General features: G+C 39.2%; 1 protein-coding gene and 1 long non-coding RNA gene across 5 annotated transcripts in view; both read right to left on the bottom strand.

Moving 5' to 3' along the window:
- LOC126869348 (probable nuclear hormone receptor HR3) overlaps nt 1–27,277 on the bottom strand; it is a 117,943-nt gene that overhangs the window by 78,838 nt on the left and 11,828 nt on the right. Inside the window, exon 1 of one of the 4 annotated variants that reach the window (XM_050625747.1) lies at nt 1,724–2,795. The exons of the other annotated variants lie outside the window; for them this stretch is intronic. The gene's annotated coding sequence lies outside the window, so the exon portion shown is untranslated. Of the gene's footprint in view, nt 1–1,723; nt 2,796–27,277 lie in introns of those variants that run through there. 4 annotated transcript variants of the gene reach the window in all.
- LOC126869362 (uncharacterized) lies at nt 21,811–23,331 on the bottom strand. The gene is made up of 3 exons (XR_007690909.1): nt 23,147–23,331; nt 22,381–22,436; nt 21,811–22,285 (listed from the first exon to the last, which is right to left on the bottom strand). It is a non-coding gene; the product is annotated as an uncharacterized LOC126869362 (long non-coding RNA).

Below are 27,277 nucleotides of genomic sequence, written 5' to 3'. Positions count from 1 at the left end.
AGATAGAAGAAAATCACTATGCTTTACGCTCAATTATACGAACGAAATTTGTTGTAACTTACATCGGAAGATCTTATAGTTGGAAAGACGAGTTAAGTCAAACACCTAATCATTCGGACATAATGATTTCTCTATTTAGAAATACCGTATTTTTCAACGTGTCATATCATTTCTGTTACGAATAAATTACATCGCATTTACATTTGCAAAGAGTAAAACCAACATACTTAATAAAATAAAATCTTATTATTATATATCTTTATTTGTTTCTAATTTCGTAGTTATAGAAAAACGATCCCAGTTAGCAACAGTTAAAAACGAACAAATTAGACAACGATGAAATGTGAACTAAAGAAGGACACCAGAATACTTTATATCCAATAACATATTTTGAAATATTTAATATTTATAATATAAATATTATTATATTTAATATTTAAATTCCCTCAAACGTTCTCAATTTCTTTACATAATCAATAGATCATCGTAATGACAATATTCAAGGCTATTATTTCAAAACACCCTGACAAGTCTTCCAAAACCTTTAAAACCTCTCACTCCCAAAAATCCCTAAAAATCAGCATACATCAATACGAAATAATCAGTGAATCGTCTTAACCATAATATTTAGGAATATCACTGCTAAATACACTGACGGGTTTTCGAAAAATCCTAAAATCCTCAGTTTCTCAAAACTAGTCCTGGAAACCAGCCCAGAGAAGAAAATTCACAGTGCAACTGTTTCGACTTCCTGTTAACGGTACTTCCGTCCCCAAAGATCGTATTCGGGGCGCGCAAAACAAAAGGAAAGGTAGCGTGTATTGCGCGCAACTTGGTGCGTGTCAGCGACGAAAATCGAGATGAGAACCCGCGCTTTCCCGTTCGCCTGCGTGCGATGCCAACGCGCATGCATACGCGCGAGTAAGTAAGTACACTGCACGCAGCGGCGTCGCGCGCACGCATGCACGCACGCACACAACCGATCGGCCGCGAGCGTATCGCCGCGCGCGCAACGTAGGTATTACTTAATAATATCCATAACCGGGAGGTAAATGGGAGTGTAGGCGGGACGGGGGGAGGGAAAGACAGCGGCGAAGAGCGAGAAAGAGCGAAACACTTGCGAACGAGGAGGCACATCGCGAGCCAGAGAAAGATAGGACGAGAAAACAGGGGAACATTCACAGTCGCATGAAAGGAGCGTCGAGCGTTCGGGAGAAAATAAATAATATTCGTATAAAATGAGGTATAAAAAGAGAAAAGGAAAAGAATTGAGAGAAGGAATGAGGAAGGAAAGGTCGAATGGAAAATGCTAAAAAAGGGAGAGTTTCCAATTTAAATCGTGGTTTCTTTCGAAACGGAGGAACTCAATCAGTAGAAACTGACAAATGGCACGGTAAACAAGTGGAAACGGTAGAGATCTCGCAATGTCGACACACAAGCACGACTATCGAGAGCTTCTCCGATCGTTAGCTGGTGAATGTAATCGATGCTAAAAATACGATCGAAAACGTCACTTGCATCTCGATCGCCGTGCCCCAAATACCACGAAAAATTTCCGAACGAACCACGAACCTCCCCTTACGTTTATCCTATATACTAGGTCGGGAAAATCAGATGTAATACGACAAGGTACAAAATAATGAGTCCGTCTACCACGATTATATCAGAACCGAGCGAAACGACGAGTTGATATACAATAAACACGTAAAATCGTGAAACCCACCACTTCTACGTAAGTTGCCCCTCGAGACGTCAACCAGGGAGTGCACGATACCTTTGGTCGATCCAAAAATCACCAGGTTGACGATAGCGATCCTCTCTTATCACAGAAATGCAACCCTGTCACAATAGCTGCGTGTGTGTCGAGGCCGGTGGTCTCGACGCATCGTTCACTTTCACTGGTGAACCGGCCATGGATACCGGGGACCACGGTGCACACACGGCTGTAGCTGCACACGCTTCTCGCTGAGGAACGTTCGCCACACGAGGGGGTGAGAGTACTCTCCGCGCCGAGAAACGTCGATATCTTTTTTTTCCCCCTCTTGCCAGCCGCCACTCGCGGCGAGTCCCAGTGTGTCCGATAACGGGGCTAAATCGTTCGTTATGCTTTCAAAGAGGATCCGCCAGCGATCTTTCTTCCCTCTGACCGACTGTCGACGGTCGTCGTGTTGCGACCGGGGCGTCGACTGACACTCGCGGACAGTCACGACCCCATCCCTGCGACTTTCCACGCACGAGGATCGCTGAGAGCGCGATCGAACCGAGCCGATAAAGGGGATGACTCCGTAGTCTCGCGTGCCATCGGTTCTCCACGATCCACGGCCGATTTCCGCTTGAACCCTCTTACTGTCGTCCAACGTACGTATATCCCCTGTCACTCACCACTCGCGGATCTTCAACCCCCTTACCCTTCTTCCCCTCGTGTTAGATTATTTTTATATATACATATACATTTATATGTATATATAAGATTCTTTATTTTTTTTTCAATCCAATAATCTCTACTATATCTATGTATGCATGTGTATACATGCGTAGGCACGATGACTTAAAGCACTCGATTCGATCGTACAATATTACCGCATATGTAAAAAAAACTGCCCGTTACACGTTCTCTAACGATCGGGACGATCTGGCCGCGTGTCGTTACATCGGTCGCAACGCGAAGCTCACACTTTGCACACGAACGTTATTTAAAGACCGGTAAAAGAGCCGTGCCGTTGCTGATGTAACTGTCCCTTGAACGTGACGAACACAGTACTTGCGCTACCGTGGCTCCGGGTTGACTGGTGCGCGCCGCGCAAGACCGGAGAGAGCCAGCCCCACCGTGACACTATCGCCCTCTCGCTCGGTCCTAGCGTGTCTCTCCCTCCGACTGACTACGAAGGGAGCGAGAGAGAAAGAGAGGGAAAGCGTGAGCGCAGAGAGGCAGTGAGGAGGGCTCGACAGAGAGGGTACGGGAGTGGGGTGGTGGGACGCGATAGGGAGATTACGTGGAGGGAGGAGGGAGAATCGAAAGGGACGAGGAGGGTGAGAGAAAGAGAGACGAGAAAAGAGAGAGTTAGCAAGGCGAGCAGATCCAGCAGAGTGCCGTAGGGGCGAACTAACCGAGGAACTCTATGTGTGTATGCGGCTATCTGTCCCTTAAGACAGACCGAGGGGGTTGAAACGGTGGAAAAAAATATACGGTAGAGACGCGGAGGGTGGTTCCTGACCGGTCGCGGACACAACACTCGCGAGTCGAGTGATTGTTGTAAACAGGAAAGGGTTGGCGTAGGTCGTCCCCCTGGCCTGCTTTTTCCTCCATGTGATCGTCGGAGTTTTCGAGGTCTGCGTAGCGCGAGAGAGGAAAAAGAGTGGTAGCGCAGCCGTCCTTTGTGAAAATCGCCGCGCGTCACCACGTCCGGGGGTTGAAGATGCGGTTTCGCCAACTCCATTTGAAATGGACTTTTTCGTCTAATGCAGGCGGTTTTAAGAATCTTTCTCTTTTTTTGTTTTTTCGGGTTTGGGGGCGGAGGAAGAGAAAGTGAAAACGGAGAGAGTGGAATAGGGATAGAGGTACAATGGAAGTGTGGATACTTAGGAGTTCAAAAGAGCTTCAAAAGAAGGGGGTGAACGAGGGAAGCATCGACAGAGTGTACGAAGAAACGAGATGCATTTCGTCGTGCCCGTAAATATAAAGTACCATGCGGTCACAAAAGAAAGGGAGGATTCTCAAAGGGGAGAAGCAGGTTGAGATAGGCTGGTCTCTCTTATTTCTTCGTCTTTTTTTTTCTAACAATAGTTCGCGCTCATTACGTTTTCATCATCAGAGTGATGTCACGAGCTAGGAAGCTGTCGTCGCTGCAGAGCCGGAACTTCTCTCGTTCCTAGAGATTTCCGGAAGGAAATTAATTTGCTCTCACGGCGAGCGTTTAATTTATTACCCTTGCACATTGCGAAGTCTTGGAGAGGAATGCAACGGGAGAAGCTCACGGTGGAAGTCGCATCACCGAAAAAATATAAAGAAAAATTTCTTTACTTCTTTCGTAGGCGTTAATAAAATAAGAAGGAACGGATTACCGACGGTGAAGAATATCGCAGCTTATCCTATAAAAAATTCTTCGGAGATATATCCAACACGGAAGAAGCTTTAGAAAGAGGTGGCACGTTTAAAGGGAAACAAGTGGAGCAACGTCGTAAGCAGATCGAGAAGAATATACGAGTGCGGAAACTTGTACGATAGGAGAAGCGCATGTCGAAGAGTGAAAAATAAGGAGAGAACAGCGAATAACTTAAGAATCAAACACCAGGTACTTACAAAAAACAAGGAGAATTATGAAAGTGTATCATTGTATGTTATTATCTAACTAAAATGTATTATACATTACATTGCATAGAATGAATTATATTTTATACATCATATATTAGTATAAATGTATGAACAAGCTATACTAAATAATTAACATTTTGTATGTTATGAAATATAATACGTTGGATAAATTCACATTGAACTATTTCGTGCTTCCGTTCTTATTATCTTGATTCATCAAACGTTTTAAAATCAACTACTGCTATTTAACAATGAACTTTATTACGCGCAGCATTTCTGCACTCCATTTCCGCGTTGAAGGTGAAATACTTACGTTCATGTGCAATTTTATACAGTTGAAAAGCATCCTCGTTTTACCACGACGTCATTGAATCTTCGCTGAAAGCGTCGCCACTCGTCCTGGTCAATGTAAAAAAGTTCTCCCTCTGGTTTTCGCTCGCGAAACTTACTCGTCACACAGAATCAACCATTCATTGGGAAGGAACGCGCCACTTTACGGGGGCGAGGAGGAAAAGTTCATCCCCAAAGTGGTAGACGAAAGATTCGCCTTTGCATACTGAAACATTGATATTAATAAAAGAAGAAAACCAAATTTTCAAGGGAGCAGAGAGGCGGCTGAGGGCTCGCGAAATTCCAGACAAAACGGAAAACGAAACAAAATGGCCCGTTCCGCAGGAAACGAATAGACTAGGGGAAGGGTAACTCGCATGTAAAAGGAAGAAACCGTTAAAAAGGGAGGAAAGGAACAGGAAACTAAAGAGCCTCCACGAGATCGTGCTACAGCGTATAGAGAAAAAAAAAGTGGAAAGGAGAGAAACTCAGGGAAACAGGGTCACGTTCGGGTAGGTCACTCACCCTCTTTAGGTTACCACTATTTATTTTGCAACGAACCGATAAAACTTTTTGGTTTAAATCAGATTGACTGACATCAACTCTTTAACCGGTACATTAAACCTTTTGAGGAATAAAGAGTAATTATATCTACTTTAGGTTACCATTATTTGTTTTGCATCGAATAGATAAAACTTTCTAACTTAAACAAAACAGATTGATAATTGGCATTAAGTTGCGAATATTTATATATTTATGGGAAATTTAAATGTACAAACAAAAATGTACAAACTATTCGAAGCAAAGTACTCTTTAGAATTAAAATATGAAGCGTACCTTTCTTTAAGTAACATTTTCTTAATTGCATTCTAAATATCGTGTCTTTAAGAAAGACGTTGAATTTGTCTCAATGGATCTATCCTGTTTCTTATAACAAAGGGGACTCGCACCCTCTTCGTATTCTCATTATTCGTTTCGCATCGAGCCGATAAAACTTTGCGACTTAAATCAGATTGATTGATATCGTGTCTTTAAGGGATCTTCTTAAAGAAATAATATTTAAAGACTTTTAACGGATCTATCCTTTTTATTCTAACAAAGAAGAATCGCAAGATCGGAGGAAAATTGAATTTTCATAAAGTTTCTATTGACATCGGAGGGCCATGAAAGAATGAAATTTCTTTCCTATTCCGCAAATTACCGGCGGCGATGCAAGAAGTTGCTCCCCGTTAACTCCGAGAGAAACGAAAAGGGAAGGCAGTGGCTCAATTATGATGGACGAATGTACGATAAATAGGAAAGTTCAGCTTGAATATTATACAAGTTCGTCCCTCTAGAAAAAGGCAGATAGGAGGTTGAGCGGAGAGTAGCGGAAGAAGGAGCGAAAAAAAGGGAACGAATAAAATTGCTTGGCGTAGCATGCAACGAGGACATACCTCGGCCATACTTTTTCAGAATTATAATTTAGCATGAAGTTAACTTCGGACGAATGTAAACGCTCCCGACGTATTCTTTCTTTGCATCCTCTTCCTCTTTTTCTTTCTTGTGCTTCCCTCTTCTCGCCCCTTTTTTATGGAGACGTTGGCTCTTTAATACGGAAGAAAGAAAGCTGAAAAATGACGGTAGAAAGTGGAAGAGCCCAGGGTATTCAGCCACAAATGCAAATGTCCTACGGCTCGCAGTAAATATAACCATAGAAGAGTATACCGCGTTTCAGCTTCTTTCTACATCATTTGCTGACATAATTACAACGTTTTTTCAGTCGCTCATAGACAGACATTAGCCTAGGATCAAGCTTACCTCGAACGAACGTTCTTTCATCACTCCATCATTCCATCGTTATAAACAGGCTTGATCAACCAAAAAATTACTCGTTTAAATTCAAATCTATACGATAACGAATTTAATTACCATAATCATCTTCAGTCAAGAACCATTCCCATTGACATTTCATTTTCATCCTCCCACAGCGGACGTTGATCCGAAATACCAAGCAGGTGATTGCCAAGCGACAACTCCCATCCCAACTTCCTACTTTCATCTTTCTACCCTCTTGATAAGGTATTCATTTAAATTTTTGAGGGCTTTCGCGGAAAGTTGTCCGATTTTCCTGTGACGAACGAGAGGCATGTTCTACGAGCGGCGCACGCACTTGCCACGAGACGATCGATCTCACGAGGGATCGATCGGCAGGGATGACGCCTATAGGCGTTATGTATACACGACAAGGAAGGTACACCCATCGACTGGCTACCACCGTTAACCCTAATCAGGAGTCCAGAGGCTGCGTCGAATACAAAGAAGCCCGGCTGTTGTTCGGCCGCACGATCTGAATTAACTCGCGAACGCGGAACCGGGCGTGCAACCACACCGACGAGAATGCAAAGGAGCGGTGAACCAGTCGTTCTTTTACGCCCGTGGAACATTACGCGGAACGGTACCTGTTTCTTCGTATGTTCAACGATGAAAGATTCACGTGGCACCGCGTGAATACTGAAGCCTCCGAATAAAAGGAAGCGAGTAAAACAGGATCTTCGCGGTTCTTTCTCGGTTTTTTTCTTTCATTTTCTTAAATCTTCGGCTCTTTGCCCGATTGCGTTTGTTGGGTTTCTTCTTTGTTTCGTTCCAGGTGTGCCAGCCATTGAACGGTAAGTGTCAAATATCGTTACATCGAGGCAGGTGAAACGGAAGATATACAGCGATCTAGGGAAAGTTGAAGTTTTAGGGTTTTAGCAGATCTCTCGATCTCGGATCTTTTATTCGATTTATTTTTTGCACGTGTTAACACTAGGAGTAGAAAGTGGTTAAATGATATCAAATATTTTCGTAGTGAAAGTTGCTTGAACTTAAGCTGCTCGTTACTGTCATTTACTAGATTTGAATTTTATCAGTTTTCGAGTGAAGTTGACGTCCTTTCAACTATTTCTTGGAACACGAAGCACAATTTGAATTTATTGTGAATTGTGTACAATCTGAGTTACAAACAACAAAGTATCAGCTTCTTTGGCGTCACTTTAGATATCCGTTAGTTGAAGTTGGTTTTCTTGTTTTGCCTCAAGATACAGATAACTTGATTTATATATATGCAAGCATAAATTGAAATTACTGAACACAGGTGGCTTAAAAAAAGCAACTTGGCTAATCTGAACAAGGATTTACCGTTTTAATCGTCGAAATTGTTAAATTTGTTTGATCATAGTATAATATTTTTCTTTTTTTGCAACGCACAAACGAATATTCAGATTGTTGTATTTTACTTTTTATCTATTTTATTTATTCTACAAATGTTTTATTGGATTTTCCGCGAAAATCATCTTTTTTCTGTGATATTCTCTGTTCCAAGCACAACTTTTAATAACAGTGTACTAGTGGCAAGTATACAAAACCGATAACAATATAAATGTAGCACAGCCACAGCTCTTGAATTTCCGACATAGTTTTTCGCTATGAAAATATTTTTATTAAAAGCATAAATGCACTTCGTGTGCAATAAACAAGCTCCAAACAGCGGCACAAGGTGATGGACAGTACCGCTATAAATTCAGTGTTATTTCGGACCTGATGTCCCGTATCATGTGACATCTGTAGCGGAAAACGTGCAAGGGCGTGGAGCTCGAGATATTGCATAGTGTCCATCACTCCAGTGGAACTTCATAATAATGGAAAGTAACCGTGACAGCAAGCAGCTTGTAGATATTACATTCTTCATTGTCCCACGAACATTATCGCCGTGATAGATCATTCGAACGCGTTTAATTTTCCTCTAAGATACGGACGAGATTCTATTACAACATTACATGCCGCTGTTGCACGAACGTTGTAACTTCTTAAGCGATAAAATATGTTATTTAAACACGTTGAATCATACCGGAAGATTCAAGGAAACGAAATTTATCATACAATTAAGTAAAGTACACTCGGAGCCGAGGTTAAGGGTTAAATATTGAATCCAACATGTCTTATGAACTCGTGAATTGTATTTTTTATTTTCCTACAGAATTTTCTTAATAAATGTGTCCAATTTAAAACTATACTCGAGGTATATCGCGACACGACCGAAACTCCCGAGTCTATATTCTCTTCTTGCACTTTATTTCTTATGAACTCTTTAGCTCTTTTAAGTCTTTTACCTCTAGCTCTTATTCTTCGCGTTTTACGTTTTACTCTTCGACTCTCTTGCTTTGACTCCACTCTCTGTCCCCCGACCGCGCTTTAAAAGCATATTTCACTTCTTTATTTCTTGTCGTGCTTGTAGAACATACACGTATCCGCGAAATTTTCTTTCCATTAATTTGTATACATATATTTCTTTTTTACTTTATTCTCGACTTGATATTCGTCTAGTGGAAAGTTAATTGCAATCTAACAATTAAGAAACTAGCTTTGCATGAATTTTGGATAAATTAAATCTTGTTAAAAGATTTTATATTTTCATTTTAAAGCTAACTAAATATTATTCCATTGAAGTTCGTGCTGAAATAAAAAAATAAAAAGAATAAAATAGTAGTAAAAATACTTCAAGTTCTCTGAATATCATAAAATTGCAAGATCTAGATGGAAGGGAAAATAATATTATAAAAAATAAATACCTACATGAAATTCCATAACCACAATGTTAAAAATTGTACCGTGTAGAAAACTCAATAAAATAAAGCGTATAAAAAATTGGTCTGTCCATCACATGCGGAGTGTAACACAATCAGTCCAGTATACTATAAAAATTGAAATCGTATGATTGTTCGATCACCGCGAACGGACCGACACACGATATCGTACCGTTAGGTCGTCCACCCTCCTGTCGATCTCATTGTCGTTTTGCGCATTATACAGAGATTTCCGTACAGGTACGTGGGAAGATCGATTGATCTATAGTGATCGAATACCGAACTAGAAAAGGACTCCTATTATTACGTACAGCGAAGGCAAAGAGACTCAGTGAACTAACAAGGTTACCTACACGATCGAGATCGTAGGCAAAGGTGCTCGTCGTGAATGAATGAGAACTCGGCGCAGAGAGGAAAGTATTATAAAAAAAAATAAAGGAATATCCTCGAATCGAGTCATCGCACCCGCACGGAACGACGTATCGCTTTTCGTATGATTTTTCAATAACAAGAGAAGGTTTCCGCTACAGCGGCCGCTACGCGGGAAACGGAAGAGGAGATGCGTTTATTGTGCTCCTGAACCACTTGTCTTTATAATCTATAGCGTGCATGCTATTCGAGAACTGGGTTTACCGTTCGAAAAGAAAAAATATGTCTATATCCTGTATATATTTAGATACGGTGTAATGAAATGGCGGAATTTTATTCTTCGGAATTATTTGAGAATTCTAAGTTCTGGGGTGATATAAATATGAAACTGTCGTTAATAATTGAAATACGATGAGAGCTGCTTCATTTCTAATACCACTAAATATTTCTTTCATTATTTAATCAAAAACATGACAAAGTTAAATTGATTTTTATAGCTTGTATAAAAAGTAACGAGATCGCGGATACATTAATTATTATCTAAAAATGGTTTAGTTTGTTCCATCTAAAATCCTGCAACATTAATTTATCGTTGGATATGATTAACGAATGGGTGATTTATATACTATCTATGCATATATATTATAATACAACGTAACCGTATAATTCTGACCGTTTCCTATTAATTGTTTGTTAACAAGAGCATGGCGGGTTTATTATAAAGGAACGACCGATGAAATTCGCAGTGAGGACAATATATTTCGTTTGACTGAAACTTTACTACACTAGCAATTGGTAAATACAGCTTACTTGTTAAACAGGCAGTCATATTCAAAAAGATACGGAACGATCAAATAGTCGTTCAAATTATCAGATATTGGAAGTGTTATGTCGTCAGCAAAATCATAAAGCGTGAAGGTCAATATTCTCGATGGTTCAGTGAAAAAACTAATATCTTCATAAAACAGTTTATTATCTTTTATTGGGAGATAATCCGAAATTTATGAGATGATATGAAAGCAATACAAGAGCATGGAGCAGAGATATCAAAGGGGTAGGTAAATATCCGAAATCCGGCGTTGATCAGTCTGTCAGAAGGTAACGATTATCAGCAACGATAACGTCGATTCGGCTTATATAAAATGGTTAGAAAGTTCCATCTCCCGTCGTGCTTGCTTAATTCCTCCTCCTACTCGCGTCGCCTAGTGCTCCCGTGGATAACGAATTTGGTCGGAGACCCTGGCGTGTGTATTCTGTTTACCGGTTCTACCGTGTACGGTGAAACGGCGGATTACAGTTATTCACACGCGGTCACTGTCAATGACCCGTATCTTCAACGTTCCTGACTGTCCACAGAAAAGCTATCAGCCAGCTAATGGATCTGTACACTCGTCGTGAATCAATTAAGCAAATGGAAGACCAGAAATTTTCATAGGAAACTTAGTTTCACAGACTCCCTCGAGAAATATGAAAATTGGGAAGAAAAGGAAAGAAGCGAGTTGAGAACGTTAAAAAGAGAAATCTTAGAAACATATCCGTAATCGTCGAATACGATACAAGCTACGGATACAATCGGAATACAAAAAGACACGGTCGACAAAGGAGGCAGCAAGCTGTCACGAGGATCGCGAGGGAACGACTCTCGGCTTGCACAAAGAATAACGCCTCTTTCAATCAACTGAAACATAGCCGAAAGTCTCGATATGATCGACTTCGAAAAAGTCCGACGGAACAATTAGAGCTCTTTCGAAGCGGCTGTGGAGGATCTCTCAATTTCGACAAACGGAGAAGCTCCTTTCTCGTTCTTCGTCTCTCGTGGTTTACTCGGTAACCAGTCAAGGGTTTAGTCAAAGCTAGGCTGCGAGGAGAAAAGAAAACGAAACGAAAGAGAGTAAGAGGAGGAAGAAGAGGTGGAGGAGGAGAAGAAAAATGACGAAAAATTAACAGAAAGGGAAAAAAGGAGGCGAAAGTATGATCGAGGGGTAAAGAAGTCTCGCGTTGCCAAAGGCTTGGACTAGGTTGGAGGCGGAGAAAAAGAGAGCCGGAGAGCGTACTTTTCTCCTTCTCTCGTTCGAGAAAACAAGCCTGACGGTATGGCACTACCGGTGAAGAGCAGAAGAAAACGAAGAGATAGCGAGAGAGGGGTTGCGACGAGAGAGATGACGAGAGCGACGAAACGAAACGATCGATAGGTATGTATGTATGTACGCGTTATGCATATAGGCGCGATCGATGCGGGCCTAGGCGCTATGAGCGATATATAGGTACGTAGGTAGGTAGGTAGGTAGGTTGGTAGACCATTGAAAGCGTGCAGGGATGTACCGTTAGCCGCGTCACCCGCCGATATATAACTCTGCCCATTGAAATTCCTGTCGTCACCCGAAAACGAGCAGCTCCGCTCGTAGAATTGCCGGCGAAAGATCGCGCAATCGCTCCCCGTCGTTCGCGCGACGTTTTCACCAAAGCGACATTCGAACCAGAGTTTTCTCGAAAATTTTATTACGTTTCCCGCGGTTGAAGCCTCCGTCGAATGACAATCGATCCGCGTACGCGACAATCGAATTTTTTCAAGCAGCTGCGTCTTCGCAGAAATTACTTTCTCCTCGAGACACTGTATGCATCAGCTTTATGAAACTTTCGTGAAACTTTTATGGATCTTGAAAGTTGTTTCTTTTGGAGTAGAATTTTATATATTACTTCGAGGATGGTTTTAATGTATTATCTTTGGAGGTTTCTTTGGAGGAGTGGAGCTAGAGAAAGAGAGACAATTAACGCGTTCTTTAGAGGTCACGATCGCGCAACAATGCCATCGTACAATGTCCAATTAAGAGAGAAAAAAATATTTTATATGATTTCAATCGACGTTCCACTCACAGAGATCCGGATTGTTTTCGCGGCAGGGACATGGCGCGATCGCGTAATCGGCTTGCTCGTGAAAGCGACGTATCGCCAAACTCGATGACTTCATCGCCATTTTTTTGGGAATCTGAAAATTTCACCAACATAGTCCTCACCTGCTTCATTGTCGTAACATGTGCACCGACCGTTGCAATGGAAACTGATATAATGCGGAGAAATATTTGTAATATTCCTATAAGATTATAACTGTGATACAATAACATAGATTATAATTTTTATAAATCTCGAATAATGAATCTAATGGGTCGTTAAGAATATGCATCGGGCACTTGGAAATTATTGTATATAATCACTGTGGGTCTTAAAGAAACTATCTGTGAATTTCAAAGTTAAAGAAAATGTAGTAGATCACCCTAATAAAGAAAAACCATTTCCAAATTCCTTTACCAGCAACATACATATAGCAACAACGTTGCGGTCGTATCGGTTACCATTTACCGATGCTGGATTTACTTGTTTCTTTAATTAAGTAGGGCGGTTGACGAGATTTTCCTCTCTATAGGGGACCATAAACGAAAGTCTCCGCCCGCTATTCCCCGCCGCGCCGCTTTGAAATTCATTGCCATTTGCAGTACCTGCTCGCAGCGAAATGAATCGAGACATTGTCGTAGGCAGCTTTCTCGTTGGAACAGGCGGGTTCATTGCACGGTTTCGGCACTGTAACAAGATGCGAGGTGAAATTTACAACGAGCACAGTCATAAATTAAAATGCGACGAACACGGGTTCGATCGTACGCATTGACTGTCGTTCTTCTCGAGGCCTGGTGAATTCACGCTCGTCAACAGGATATACCCGTCTTTGGGCTATCCATTGTGTTTTTTTTTTGACCAGTTTTTCTTTAGTTGTTGTCTGATTGTTCTGCCTTCCTTTAGCTTTCTCGTTTTGGTGATTTGGTTTATGGTGTCTAATCTTTGGATGTTGGACGATTTCTCCGACCTCGCATCTATTCTGCTACGCGATTTGGGAATTTTAGCGAGAATTTTAGCTTCCTGTGAACGTGTTACGAGAATTTGTACGTTTCAGATCTGAATAACAATGAATTTATGGGTTCGATGATGGAATATTAATCACATAAACGTATTTATATGGTCATTGGAAGGAGGGTAGATGGTTATGGTACTTAAAATGTTAATGATGTGTCAGATATCGTTTTGTGAATTCTAAGAGATCTTAAAAGTAGAATTAGTCACTTTAATCATAATATTATTCTCAATTTACGCTCTCTATCAGTGAAAATTGTTATTGTTAACGGACTACTGGATATTAATATTATATCAATATCGACTTTTATCTTCTGCATAGAATATCCTATTTCCGCTTGAATTTCTCCATCCCATGTATTCATTTTTAACTTTACACTTAATTTGATCTAATGTAAACCCTTTTCAATTTTTATTTTATGAGTAATTATACTTGTAAAATTTCCTGGTATCTATAGAATGATATCTTACTAATATTTAGGTAGATCTACACAGATTTTGACCATTCTACCATTTTCTAATATTGAAACATGTAACCGAACCACTTAATTCTTTCACGGATTATGTCCGGTTATGTTTCACGGATATACAGACATCATGATTTTAATATTATCGGATTAATATTACAGATAATTTTGCACGGTTCAAGTCGCAGAGATTCGCTCGCGGATCTACCGAGTTTCTGGTTGCATAGAACCCGACGAAAATGAAAAAGAAAAGGGTACGGGCCGGGATGGAAGTGGCGGGAAGAGGGGTAGAAGCGCGAGAGAGAGAAAGAGAGGAAGAGAAAGGGAGTATATATTTAGTCGAGTTGGACCGATGCCAAGCTCATCAACGAAAATGAAATCTGGGTCTCTCTCTTTCTTTCCCTTTTCCTCCCACCTTCTGGCCATCCCTCTCTTATCCACCCTTTTCTCTTTCTCTTTTACTGTCGCCGCTTCTGCTGCTGGTCTCACTCGGAGATCGTCGTCGATGCTAAAACGTCGTCCACTCGATATATGCATCGCGACCTGCACCAGAGTCGAGAATTCGACTGTTGCCCTTCCCTCGTCCAGGTTCTTCTGTTTCATGCGCTTTTGGGCCTCGCTGAAACGCAGATTTCCGCCGTGATGAAGGCGGTTACAAAGTGAAAAGCACGCGGCTCGTTCCATTTAAGGGTGGCCGCTGGTTTCGGGACACGCAGATGCACCGAGAGAAGATACAAAGCTAAAAAGAGGTTTTTTTAATTTCGTTGGTTTCTAAAGACGATCTTTTCTTCCTGGGTTTTCGATGCTATTTTGATAACTAGATGATGATATACATTGAATAAAGAATGATAAATTGGTTCAAGAGGCGATGTAGATTTGATTGGTTTTAACTCGAATGCTCAGGGTTGAGGATCATACGCAGCAGGTGTACGGTTAATTTTGTTTACTTCTGTGTAAAATCGATTTCATTCTCAGGCTGTTAAAGATCGCGTGAGCTCGAAACTCATCGCGGCAAAATTTAGTCTCACGAGCAAGATATTATTTCGCGTAATTGCGTTGCAGCTCCCTATTGACGTCCAATTGGACAACATGCAATTATCATATAATCGGTTGCTGTACGTTCGTACCTGCGAATAAAAGATATTAACAATTACGTAATCTTCCTCACGTAACGTGGCTCTCTTTCTTGGACCCGGTTTGTCTCGAGAAAGACAAGCCCGATAAAATCAACCCTTCGTTTTCTTGTTTAATTCAATAGTTCCCAGAAATGTTTTCAGTAATTGTAGGTAATACTAATTTATGAGATACGATGGATGTGTAAAATACAGCATTGTGAATAATATTTTCTCGTGCAAAAATTTCATCTCTATTTTATTCTAAATATACGAAATCAAATCTTGACTACTATATTGCGTAGTAGAAGGAAAGAAAATAGCTACGATTCTTATAGCAAAAAATTGAAACCAGAATCTATTGTATTATCTAAGATTTTACCTCCCTGATATTTTATTGACTTTATTCTCATTAGGATGTTAAGCGTCGAACGAATTTTATATATCTATCTCATACTTAGTAAAAAACAAAACTGTTCAAATACTTTATATTATATTTAATAATATAAAACTAAAAAATGTAAAAGAAGGATTAATATTGAGCAGTTTTAAATGTTAACGATCCTACGATCATAACTTTCTTCCTTTTTGTACAATTACTAAATAGATGCAGAAACCTTAAAGAAAAATGATATTGACTTTAATAGAGGTGGAAATTTATTATTTTTTATTTATTATTATTTATGATCTATCTATTTCCCTCGTTGTTTATTGTCTATTATCTATTATTATACGTTTATTTCCATTATGACACTTTAACATTTAAGTATACCTCAAAGATCCGTAATTCCAGTGTTAACTTCATCATGGAACACAGTACCGGTTCTCCACACAACAGAACAAGACTCCGCTGCCATGCGAAAGTATCAAACTCAAGCGAAGCGAGCACGTGGGGCGAGATGCTGGTTTTGGCGAGTTGCGCAACCAATGAACTCGCATCGACCAGGTTCGGCATACGGCCAAAGCGAGAGTAACGTGAAACGAACAGAAACTACACCGATGAAGAAAAGAAGTGGGGAGAAAAAAGAACGAAGAAAACGAAGAAGAAAAGAGGCGACGAGGCTGTAGGCCCGGGTCCGGGCCCGGAAACGATTTGGCTGCCGCAGGCGGGGAAAGCGGCGACTAACTTGACAGATGGTTTTCTCCCTTCGCATTCTCGCGCCTTCTCCACCGTTGCGTCGCGTCGTTACAACCGCCGCCATGACCGCCATCGGCGAACCCGCGAGTGAGTATCCTCTGCGAATCGATTACTCCATTCTTATTCGGTGCGTTGTAATTTATTCGACGGCTAATACTTGTACACACGAGATAGATTGTACACAATAGCCAGTTTTGAAATGGGTTTTCGGCTATTTTGAAATTCGGTTGATTTGACCTACGACTTTCTATTTCAAGTTTTTACGCTTGTAAGATGCTTCATGGTTAACATAATGTTAATGCGTGTAGTTATTATGATAGATGTTTTTAGATTCGTACGTCGCATATTCATGATATGTAAGATAAAAATAATCGAAAAGAGTTAAAAGGCGTACGATACAAGTGATAACATATTTAGTCTGACAACCGTATAACCAACGTTGAATTTTAATAGGAAAATATTCGTGCCTTCAAATATTAAGATATCTACGATGTAGTTCATATTCATAAATGCTTATAAATTCATAACATAACATAAATCTTTCAGATTGTAGAGAAGTACCTATAATATGAGATAAACCTGATTTTCTTGTAGTACTTTTCATTAAATATTTTTATTTTGAATATTATCTCTGTCTTTCCAATGGGATGATGTAATATATTAATAAATCTTATCTTCTAAGGTTCTAAATGTTCTTAAATTGACACCAATAAAATTATTAGAGATCTTCAGAATGCAATTGACATCATTTACTTCAAATCTTCGAGATATAATTTGATCTTGGACATTCAGTAATTTCGATACATTAAACGGGACATATTTGCCAGATTGTAATAACGATAAAAATAAGTTACGATGTATTCTTATAACTACATATATCGTTGAATCTCACAATGATCAAGATTATGATGGAGATTATTAGGAAGTTATTAACATGTATAACTTATTATTCAAAAAGACACTTTTGAAACTTTTAACCAGGAAATACCGACTACCAAAGGCTGTGAACATAAGTGTATATTGCAGGCGTGAAAGTCAATGTCGAAGATTAACACTAGAGTTAACAATCTATAATTCGTACACATTATTCGCCTGTATTTGTAAAAGTATCTATGTGTATATAATAGAAATATTCGAAATAAACGCAATCACGTATTTTAAATCTTCGTGTCTTTTGAAAATTACCTGAAAAATATAGTTTAATCGGAATCGCGCGAATCGAACAAACGGGTTGTCTCGTCTGTTCCTCGATTCGACCTTATCGATTTTTTTTCATGCCGAGCTTTAAGTGCATCAGTCTCGCTCTCTAGCGAATTTGTTTGCCTTCGAATTTGAATGAATCGATTCTGCTCGATATCGAATTCAAACATACCGGGGTTTGTTACCGAATTCGAGTGCGTCGGTTCCGCCGGCCGACATCAGGCTTGGAACTCTCCTGCATTCCTTGATACACCAAATACGAGCATTAGAACTCTGTTTACCGTTAAACTCGAACGAATCGATATTCCTTTGACAACCAAGTCCATCTGCGCTTGATGGTAGGGAACTGCGAATGGAATATACGCGAACATCGTTTTCTTTCTTTCCTCTTCTGTTTACTGAAGAGGTCCTGATACTATTCTATTTTTACATCGTCTAACGACTCGGTGAACTTGCCCCTTCCGTGCTTGTTTCGCAACCTAACGTATGATATGATAACATTATGATAATGTTCCCTTTCTCGGATTGACTTTTTACAAGCATGCAACGAGGCAACGCGCCGCGTAGCCAACGCAACCCGTGAAACTAATTATGCTGATCACAGTTATCCGTGCCCTCGTTGCGTAAAATATTTAGCTCGCCACACGGAGCGATTGCACCTTATTTTTTCCAGGAATTTTTTGCCCCGCGAAAGACCCGTTGCAGACCTCGGGCTACGCCTCGAGTTCACGTACACTGTGTATAACGTTCACGGTGCGTACGCGATTCCTCTACTACGCCCGGCTGTACAATGTAGAACGATCTAATTGAGCTATTCGTAACTGCACGCGTCTACGCGTTAGTCATTATAGTGTACATGTTCCATAAATAGAAACGAAATTCTGCGAACTTCGCTTTTCGCTTCTCTTTTCGCTTCTATTCAACAACATTATTCGATGTTTTACGATCGGAAATACTGTAGGGATGAGAGTTGAGTCTGTCTGTTTATTACGAATGACTAATTAAAAGTTTTGAATGTCAGAAATGCGTAAAAATATTGAGTGATTATGAAATTAGAATGTGAATGTATTTTGGTTGGGTATTGTGCAAAAATTTTAGATATTCTACGATAGTGATGTCACCATGGCAATGAATCATATTTTCAGGGAATATTTCCATGTAGCGTTACGTAGGATCGAACCTTTATATGTACTTTTTATTGTATTTGTTTGTCACTTCTTCTAATTCGTAAATGTTTTAAAAGTACTTTAGTAAGTACTAGTCCGCGATAAAATGTTATGAAATACATGTATGCAGAGTGTAGAACGAATTTTGTTTAAGAATTAACTTCCATATGTTTCTCATGTTCTTATTAATTAGGTATATTTCTATAATAAATGATATAGCATTCATAAAATGATTCGTTATATAATTATGGTTTTATTCAGCTTACAGCTCCTGCTTTTCTCTTTTCGGACGGAGTACAATAAAAATTCTCACGATATAAAAGAAAAGTAATAAACAAACAAACGGTACGTTTAACGTTACACGTTGTAAATTTCGTTCTTTTACGATCTAACACACAGTCTCGAGATTTTTTGCCGACCTTATATGGCACGATCAGCGATCGTTGCGCAAATCTTTAATACAGCGTACTTGCATTTTATCGTTCCTTGATCTTTCTCCGCGTGTTGCCTTTACGCCCGCAGGCAAAGCCTCCAGTGCGTGTAAACCGTCGTCGTGCGATGCTTATAATTTAACATAAGTTACAATTGACAACGTAATGTCTTTTGATTTGCGCGCGCAGCCTCCAGTCGTCGTAATGCGGCGACGCGAAACGGCCCGCCGTAAAACACGAAATTACGATGATTTATCGCGCACGAATACAGGGGGGATTTTCGCAAGACGTTCAATGATACCAAGTGCCGTGCTAACGGGATTAATTTCGTTCCGATATCACGATATTTTACACTTCGTTAAATTCGATTACATCTATTAATCATTCGACGTTCATCCGAATCGTTCTGTTTATCGTCCTTCCAGTTGTATAAAACGTGTCCATGAATTGTGCACTTGTATAGAGGAAGGCTGAACTTTGCAATAGGTAATATAAATTTTGTAGAAAGAATGACGAATCGCGCAGTGTCGTACTTCGCATAAAAATGCGTTCGTATTAATCGGTAATGGAATGAAGTTGTAGCAAACGCGTATAAAAAAATGTATCTTAATGATAACTCACTTGAACAATATTATAGAGTTTTTGTAATTTTGATAGCGGAACACAATGTGAAGACTTATTTCATTGTAACAAATTTATATCGTATTGAAAGGAGGCTTAGACGTTTCATAAATGCACGGATATTAACTAAGAGTGTTTAAAACTAATGGAACAATTAAACGATTTAATCAATTTCTTCGTCAAACAATTTTTTTTCTATTGTGGTTCGTGTGTAGTTTAGAAGATTTTTCTTGAATCTTTAGAGAAATAGAGGAAATTTCTATTAATATCTCTGTTAAGGAAAAGATAAACATTTACATCGTTATGCATTCTGTAATATTACTTATTATTTCAGAAAATACGAAACAAAAATTGAAAAGCTCCATTAAATAAACAAATAAGTAATCGAAACAGAAAAACCTTTTTCATTCGTCAGTTTCAATTTCCGAATACAAACAACCGTTCAGCGTGAGAACCAAGAGAGAATTATTCGCAGAACGCGCGAACACGATACACGCGACATTTCAACGGCCGTAAAAAGAATTAAGTTGAACGAATTCGAATGAATATTCGCTACTGATCGGTCAAACTGCCTCGTCCACGCTTAATACGTGATATAATAACAAGCGTGACAACGCGTAACAACTAATTTTATTATATTAAAAGACCGTTTCTTTTTCGACGATATGAGTTTTATAACTATTATTAAGTACATAAATTTATCTAATAAAGTGTCGTTATCACATCGTCTATCTGATAAAGTACCTAATTTACTTGATAATCGATATTGACACTAATTAAGAAGTTTATCGAGAAACAAATTCTTCTTTATAATACTTGAATTAAAATAAGAAAAAGAACTGCAGAATAAAACAGAGTATTTCAGAAAAGAATTATAAACAAAGATATCATAAAAAAGAAAGTACACGTTATAATAAATGTTATTAATTTTGGTCAAAGTTATCCAAGTAACTAATCAAAAACAAAAATGATTCTATTACTGTTAGGATTAGGGTCAGGATTAGGCCTGTTACCCTAGAACTGCCATAGAAAAGTCCATTGTATGCCAAAAAAAAAAAAAAAATGAGATTAATATCTCCAGCTTCTAACATTTTACTCAACCCTACTATATTCATAACCAACCCAACCTATATTCATAATCATTTACTAAAATTCTAAAAAGATTTAGAAATACATGTTACGTTCTTACTACAAAAAGAATTAGAAAAAAATCAGTAAACACTTTTTTTAACAAAAAAATTTCCACACCTAAATCGTCCTCAATGTGGTGGCGCGGCGGCTCAAACGCTACTTGCAGAAAATACGCAGCGTTCCAGTGAACAATTTGAGAGAGCATTATATAATAGTTTAACGATTCGCGAACACGAACCTGCAACGCTCGCGAACGCAAAGACCGCCGCTTCTTGCTGGTCGCTCGTTGCACCGCGAAGAGGGGAAATCATTGATATCGGCGCAAAGAGGAAAATTTATCCTCGTCCTCGAGCAACGTCCCCGAGGACAGTGAGAGTATACCGCGCGGCGCATTGGTTGCACGTGTGCGTGCGCTCTCATGCAATACGCGTCGTCGAACGCGACTTCATGCAAAATTTCAAATTTTCCTCTTCGCAGCTATTAAACATCGCGAAACCATTCTGTTTCTAACTCTTTCACCTTCTAGCTTCTTCTTTTTTGCTCTATAGTTTTTAGTCACGTAGTAAGTCGTTGTATTGTGTTTTCTTGTTGGCGAGATCTATGTTCTTTTCGTCTTTCTTTCTTGGCTCGCGTAGCAGTACCGTGGACTTTGTACTTGGATTTCGTAACTTGCAAGATACGTTTACATCACGTACCTTCTTGCTTTTTATTGAAGCTGATACTGAAGGTAGCTGGGCGGTATTTTTTTCAGTTTTTTTTTTTTACGGCTAATATATCCTCTGATATCGGTGTTAAGTTTTATAGCATATTGTGTATGGTTATTAATTTTCATTTCATAAGGGTCAAAGGTCGAAATTATTTATATCGACTATACAGAGTATTTCGTAAAGAGGTAAAAAAGGTGATTCTACGTATATAAATCAAAAACATAAAAGAATTTTATACGGTTCTTTTTTACGAAGAACTGACTTTAAATATTAAGTACAATTAACCGTGTTAATTATGTTCATATATATGTATTGGGTAATGATAAACATTCTCAACAATTTCAAAAATAATAAAATTGATGATACATCGGTAGCCAGCTTTACTACAAGTTCCCCATTGTCCAATACTATAAACACAAACGTAGGTACAAATATTAGCATACAAGAAGAAAAACTTTCAACTTATTTTTTCACGTAGAATCTGGGTTATAATATCAGCAACAGGGCACACTGGTAATTCACGTGGATTCATTGTCACGAATAGAACGAGATTTTCACAGCGAGAAAAATGTATTACTTCGTTTTGTTGGACGTTAACGAAGCAACCGCTATTGTATGCATGTTTGGACTCCAAACAAATCCCGAGATCGCAATCCTCGTTTTGCTACTCTGTTCCAAGCGTTAGGAAAGTTATGTAGTTGTGAAATAAATTCGTGACCGGACTGCCAGGTGACTTCGATCACTGGTAACACTGTGTTTATCCGCTCCGCTGAATTATACATTTTTCTCTGTGTGGGCTACAACGCAAAGCATCGATGACACCACGCGGCCTTACGGGAAACTTTAACGAGATGTATCGGTGCTATTTCGTTAATTCCGTGAAGGTACTCACCAAACGGTTCTCGAAAACTCTCATGTAAGCACGTGAAACAGGGACAAGGAACTTACCTGAAAAGTAAAAAATGATAACGATTAGTATTACGACGTTTTTTTTTAATCGAATCGCTGCTACAATTATGGGTAATGACACAGTGAAATTTAGATTAGTTAGTTGCGATTCGAATTTGATACATGTACATCATAGTGAATAGGCGCGTATATCTTTTAACTGCTGCGGTATTATCGTAGAGTACTCTAAATGATATTAAATGATATCTATGTAAGTATTGTTACAATGTTCGTTCGCGAATAACACGCGATACTAATCTTCAATTGGGTGCGGCCTTCTCATTTTCTAATTACATACATAATGCTAAAGATAGTCTTGGTTTAGGAATGGGTTTACAAATCAAATGTAGTCTGAGAATATAATAGAATCTTGTCAACGTTTTTAAATTTTTACATATTGAAACATAAGATAATAACGGTAATAAGAATCATATACAAATTTGAGGCTAAGTGCAATTTTTTAGAATAGCATAATTAACCGATTTAATTTTTATATTAATCCAAAGAGGGAAACATTTTTTGTGCAATTATTACGTGCAATTCCTAAATATGTATATTTATTTCGATATGTCTAATTTGAAATAAAAATTCTTGTATTTATTTTATGATGACTTTTATTTCTAATTTCTTTATTGGAATGCAGCAAAACTTATATTTTATCGTAGCAATTAAGGGATATTAATTTCGTAAATATATAGTCAATTACTTACTAGTTAATGTATGCACATACCAATTTCATTGTCTACTAAATGAATACATTTACTAAAAATAGTAGACACTTATATTCTTCTCGACACTTTCGCTAAACTGTCACGTAAATGCATACATTGAAACGTCAGCATATACCTTTACTAAATTTTACGCTTTCACTGTGATATATGCAAGGAAAGGGTGGTTCGAGAGTTCGTAGCTTACAAGTGAACGAGCCAGCGAGCCTTAAATGAAGAAAATTTATCTATTTTTCAAGGTAAACGGCAATTTCTTACTTCAACAATGCTAATTACTTCTCTTAGTCATTTATTAAAATTATCAGTTGCTTATTATAATTCAACGATAAGAAGTTTTCAACTTTTTGTATTTAAATAGAGAGATATATGGACAAATTTTGAACAAATGTAACGAAAATTGTTTCAAGTTCTATTTCGGAACTTTACATCTCGAATGTTGTAATTTAAACTTCATATAATACCATAACAACCTCTGATAATATGATATCATAATTCCATAATGATATGATAACTATAATAGTTATCAATGACGTAATACCATAAACAAACTCTACTCCGTGTTACATTGAATGTAATATGTCCACATTGTCCACCAGTTACCCGGACAGTATATTCATCACATTTGTTAAATAAATTATGTTCCATAATGGTTACAAAATTACAAAAATTATTATTATAAAGAAAAATTCGTGACATAAAAGAATATTGCGAAATATATCATAATCATGTACCAACAAATGTCAACAATTTTTCATAATTTTTTATTCCTTTTTGCACTCAAAATATCGAACGACTCAAACGAAAAATCCATCCTAGATCACAGCAACCCACGCAACATAAAATATAGTAGACATTCAATCCAGTAGATTTCAATCTCGATCAAACGAGTTCGTCAACGTGAGTTCACGCGCATCCTTCGCCCACCCTTCGAGTGAAAAATCGAAGCTCGGTAGGCGCGCGTATTCGCGGACCGATCGTTCCCATCGAACATCGTTTTCCCGTCGAAACGTTCCTTTCATTGCCGTTCCCGTTCGTGCGAAGAAAAGACTTGGTCGCACGTCGCAAATACAGCTTCGAGCTATTATTACGCGCTCATTTACAACCCCCTTAGCCCCGTACCTTGAGCAAAGAACAAAACGGAAGCTCGGTCTTTTACAAGAAAAAGGCAGCGCACCGTCGTGAGCCGAGAGCCGCGGTGCCGTGAGCCGTTCCCGTCTCGGTTGATGTGAAACGAAGTTTTTTAAAAGGCACCGTCATGCAACTATCAACGTGCATCGCGAGGCCTTCTCGTTTCTTTGCGTTTGTTCGGCTGGCCGAGAGACCGTGCACGCTCCTAACGTAAGGAGCGATTGTTGTCGGCAATAGGCCTGTCGCAATCGGAAGTTTCGTCTTGCAACCGTCGCTCGGCCGTTTCGCTTCGGTACGCCGGCGAGAGCCAACAATCCCGCTCCAACGATTCACCGGAATCGGAGAGAGACCATTTCGATGAACATCTCTCCAGGTTCGTCCCGAAGATTTCTTTCTTTTTATTTTTTCTTTTTAGGGGGGGGGGGGGGGGACGTAGAAGGTTGATTGCTTGGCTGAGATTCGAAGACGAGTGATTTGGTGGATGATTACTCCGATAACTGGACCGTTCGGATATTTTAGCACTCTTTGTTAATATAATTGCATGTAAAAGTGTGTGTATGTATAATCGTACGGGAACAAATACACGTCAATTAGCGTACGTTTAAATAAACGTTAAAAATGTTTGTCTATGCTTCCTTTTGTCAGCGATTTTAGAATATTTCAGTTTAATTTTCATTTTATATTTTTAGCGAAAAGAACCACCGATATAAGTGACAAGAAAGATACAAGCGAAAACATGGAGATAGATTGCATATACTCGATAATGTCGAGTGAATGAATTTTTAATTCGTAGTTGCATAGGATCTTTGATTTATTGAATAATCATTGGATCGATTGAATGTTCTGTGCAGTCACGGCAACTCGCATCAGCGTTGAGCCCAAGGAAATTTATCATTCAGGAAAATGGAATTGAAAAGGAGCTAAATGCGGACAGTCCGTTACGCTTCTAATAAAAATCGTTAAACTCAAAATAGGCGTGCTCGATACGAGTTTAATCGGACTTTGCCCTGATTTATAAGCCAATGGAAAATAGGTCTCGGATCGTTAACCACTCGGGAGTCCTTGAGCGTATAAGGCGTTTTATACTCCGAGTAAACGATCGAGGGAAAGTCACAATACTTAGTTTACGATACACCAAAGGCGTAACTGTCTTCCAACCATAGGCGTTCAACCTGTTCCAACGAACCATTAACCATTCCTCCCGGAATCTCTTCAATTTGCATATCTTTCAATTAACGAATATCTCTCTTTATTGAAATGCAAACATAAAACACTGGAAAGAAAATATGAAATACATTTCTACAGAAACGAACTTGACACCTGCAAATTCACACAATTCCATAATACAAACTTAATTTGAAATTCCTTATTCGATCACAAGTATATTTCGAATTCGTAAAAATCTCAAAAATGAAGGAAATTAAACGAAAATTGCTAAGTACATTCTTATCATGGAAAAAGCGCGAATTTGAAACATGGTATCCGAATCGGTGATTCCCATATCCACCAATAAAATATTCGAACAAGGTGGCTGACTATAGCGCCGCACTTGGAGCCGCCTTAGTCGGTAAAGTTGAACATCGACGATAACTCCCTCACAGTTATCAACGGTCCCGGTCGATACAACAACCGTTCTCTAAGCGCCAGTCGGCTTCGTAAGATTGGTCCACGATGATCGTGGCGTCAGCAGCGTCATCTGACGTGGTATTCAGTACCATTGCGGCGACCGGCCTTGCAAGGCTGCAGGCCATCGAACTCTTGGCCTACTGCCGCGCTACGTAATACGTGTACATGATGCGCGAGAACGAGGATAACCGGCATGCAAGAGGGAAAAAGGACGAGCGATTCTCGGTGGGAGCGGTCTCTAACTCTGAAAATCTGAAAGAGTGGTGGGCGAGGCCAGTGCTGTACGATCAAGGTGTGCGACCACTTCAGACACGCTGTCCAGTATGAGTTTCCGAAATTTCATTTCACGGGATAGGGTCAGAGATGCAATTAAATGATGCTTCAAACGAAATCGAAAAATTGCAAATTGCTAGAATAATTTGGAAAGGTTCCAATATTGTGGCTAAGTTGAAGGTAAAGCATCGCCTTGAACAAAACTGTGCAGTAATAAACGATAATTGAAACGGTAGTTGGTACTAGGAAAATATTTGAATGTAAATATACAGAAGACTTCAAATAAATGTTTGTTATACTAAGGAAGGTTTCTTTGAAACGAAGTTTGTTTCAATATCTGTTGATTATTGACAATTTATTACACCTGGCTTAGCTTGATCCTCTATCTAAAAGAATTTTCCATCTACTCCCTTTTCTTTTTCATTAGTGATGATAATTTACCTACATTTTACCTATGCCATGTTTTATACAAATGCTATAAAGTACTACTACAACAAGTATAGCAAAATGAAGAAATTATAATACATTTAATAAATACATAATTATTTATGTATTACGTATAAACGAATACGTAAGTAGAGTCTGTATTTGTAACCATCAACCAAACCTTCAAGAGCGACGATGCCAAGTTACAGTTTCATTACCTCTAACCAAACCTAACCCAAATCCGTATTATGCAAACACCAGTCTCCAAATTACGATGGCCGGGAAACAAATAAAACGGTTCCGGCGATAATCGACAACGAGCAAGAGCCCACCAGCAAGGTAGCAGAGAATTGCACCGGTACCATAATGGCGAAGCCCGAATGCACGAAACGCAAAGTGCCCTTTGCCGCGGTTATTCGTCGTTCGCAATATTCCTCAGCCATTCAACGTCCCGGCATTCCTGCGACGCGCGTATAAAAAAGCTTTCAGTCGGTGAGAGGCGGTTCGTTTTATAAATGGGGAAGCAGCACGGTATGCTCGGGAAAAAGGGGAGGAAGTGGTGACGTCGGCACAAGGAATTTCATCATATAACTAGAATGCAAGGTATCAGTCGGTTTTAAGCGCGCCACAGGAGGCCAAACCGTGCCACGGTCGCGTTTC

Source organism: Bombus huntii, chromosome 9 (assembly GCF_024542735.1).
Source record: "Bombus huntii isolate Logan2020A chromosome 9, iyBomHunt1.1, whole genome shotgun sequence".
In the NCBI taxonomy this organism is placed as follows: domain Eukaryota; kingdom Metazoa; phylum Arthropoda; class Insecta; order Hymenoptera; family Apidae; genus Bombus; species Bombus huntii.
The sequence above is the reverse complement of the archived record's forward strand: the minus strand, read 5'-3'. Positions and strand labels throughout refer to the sequence as shown.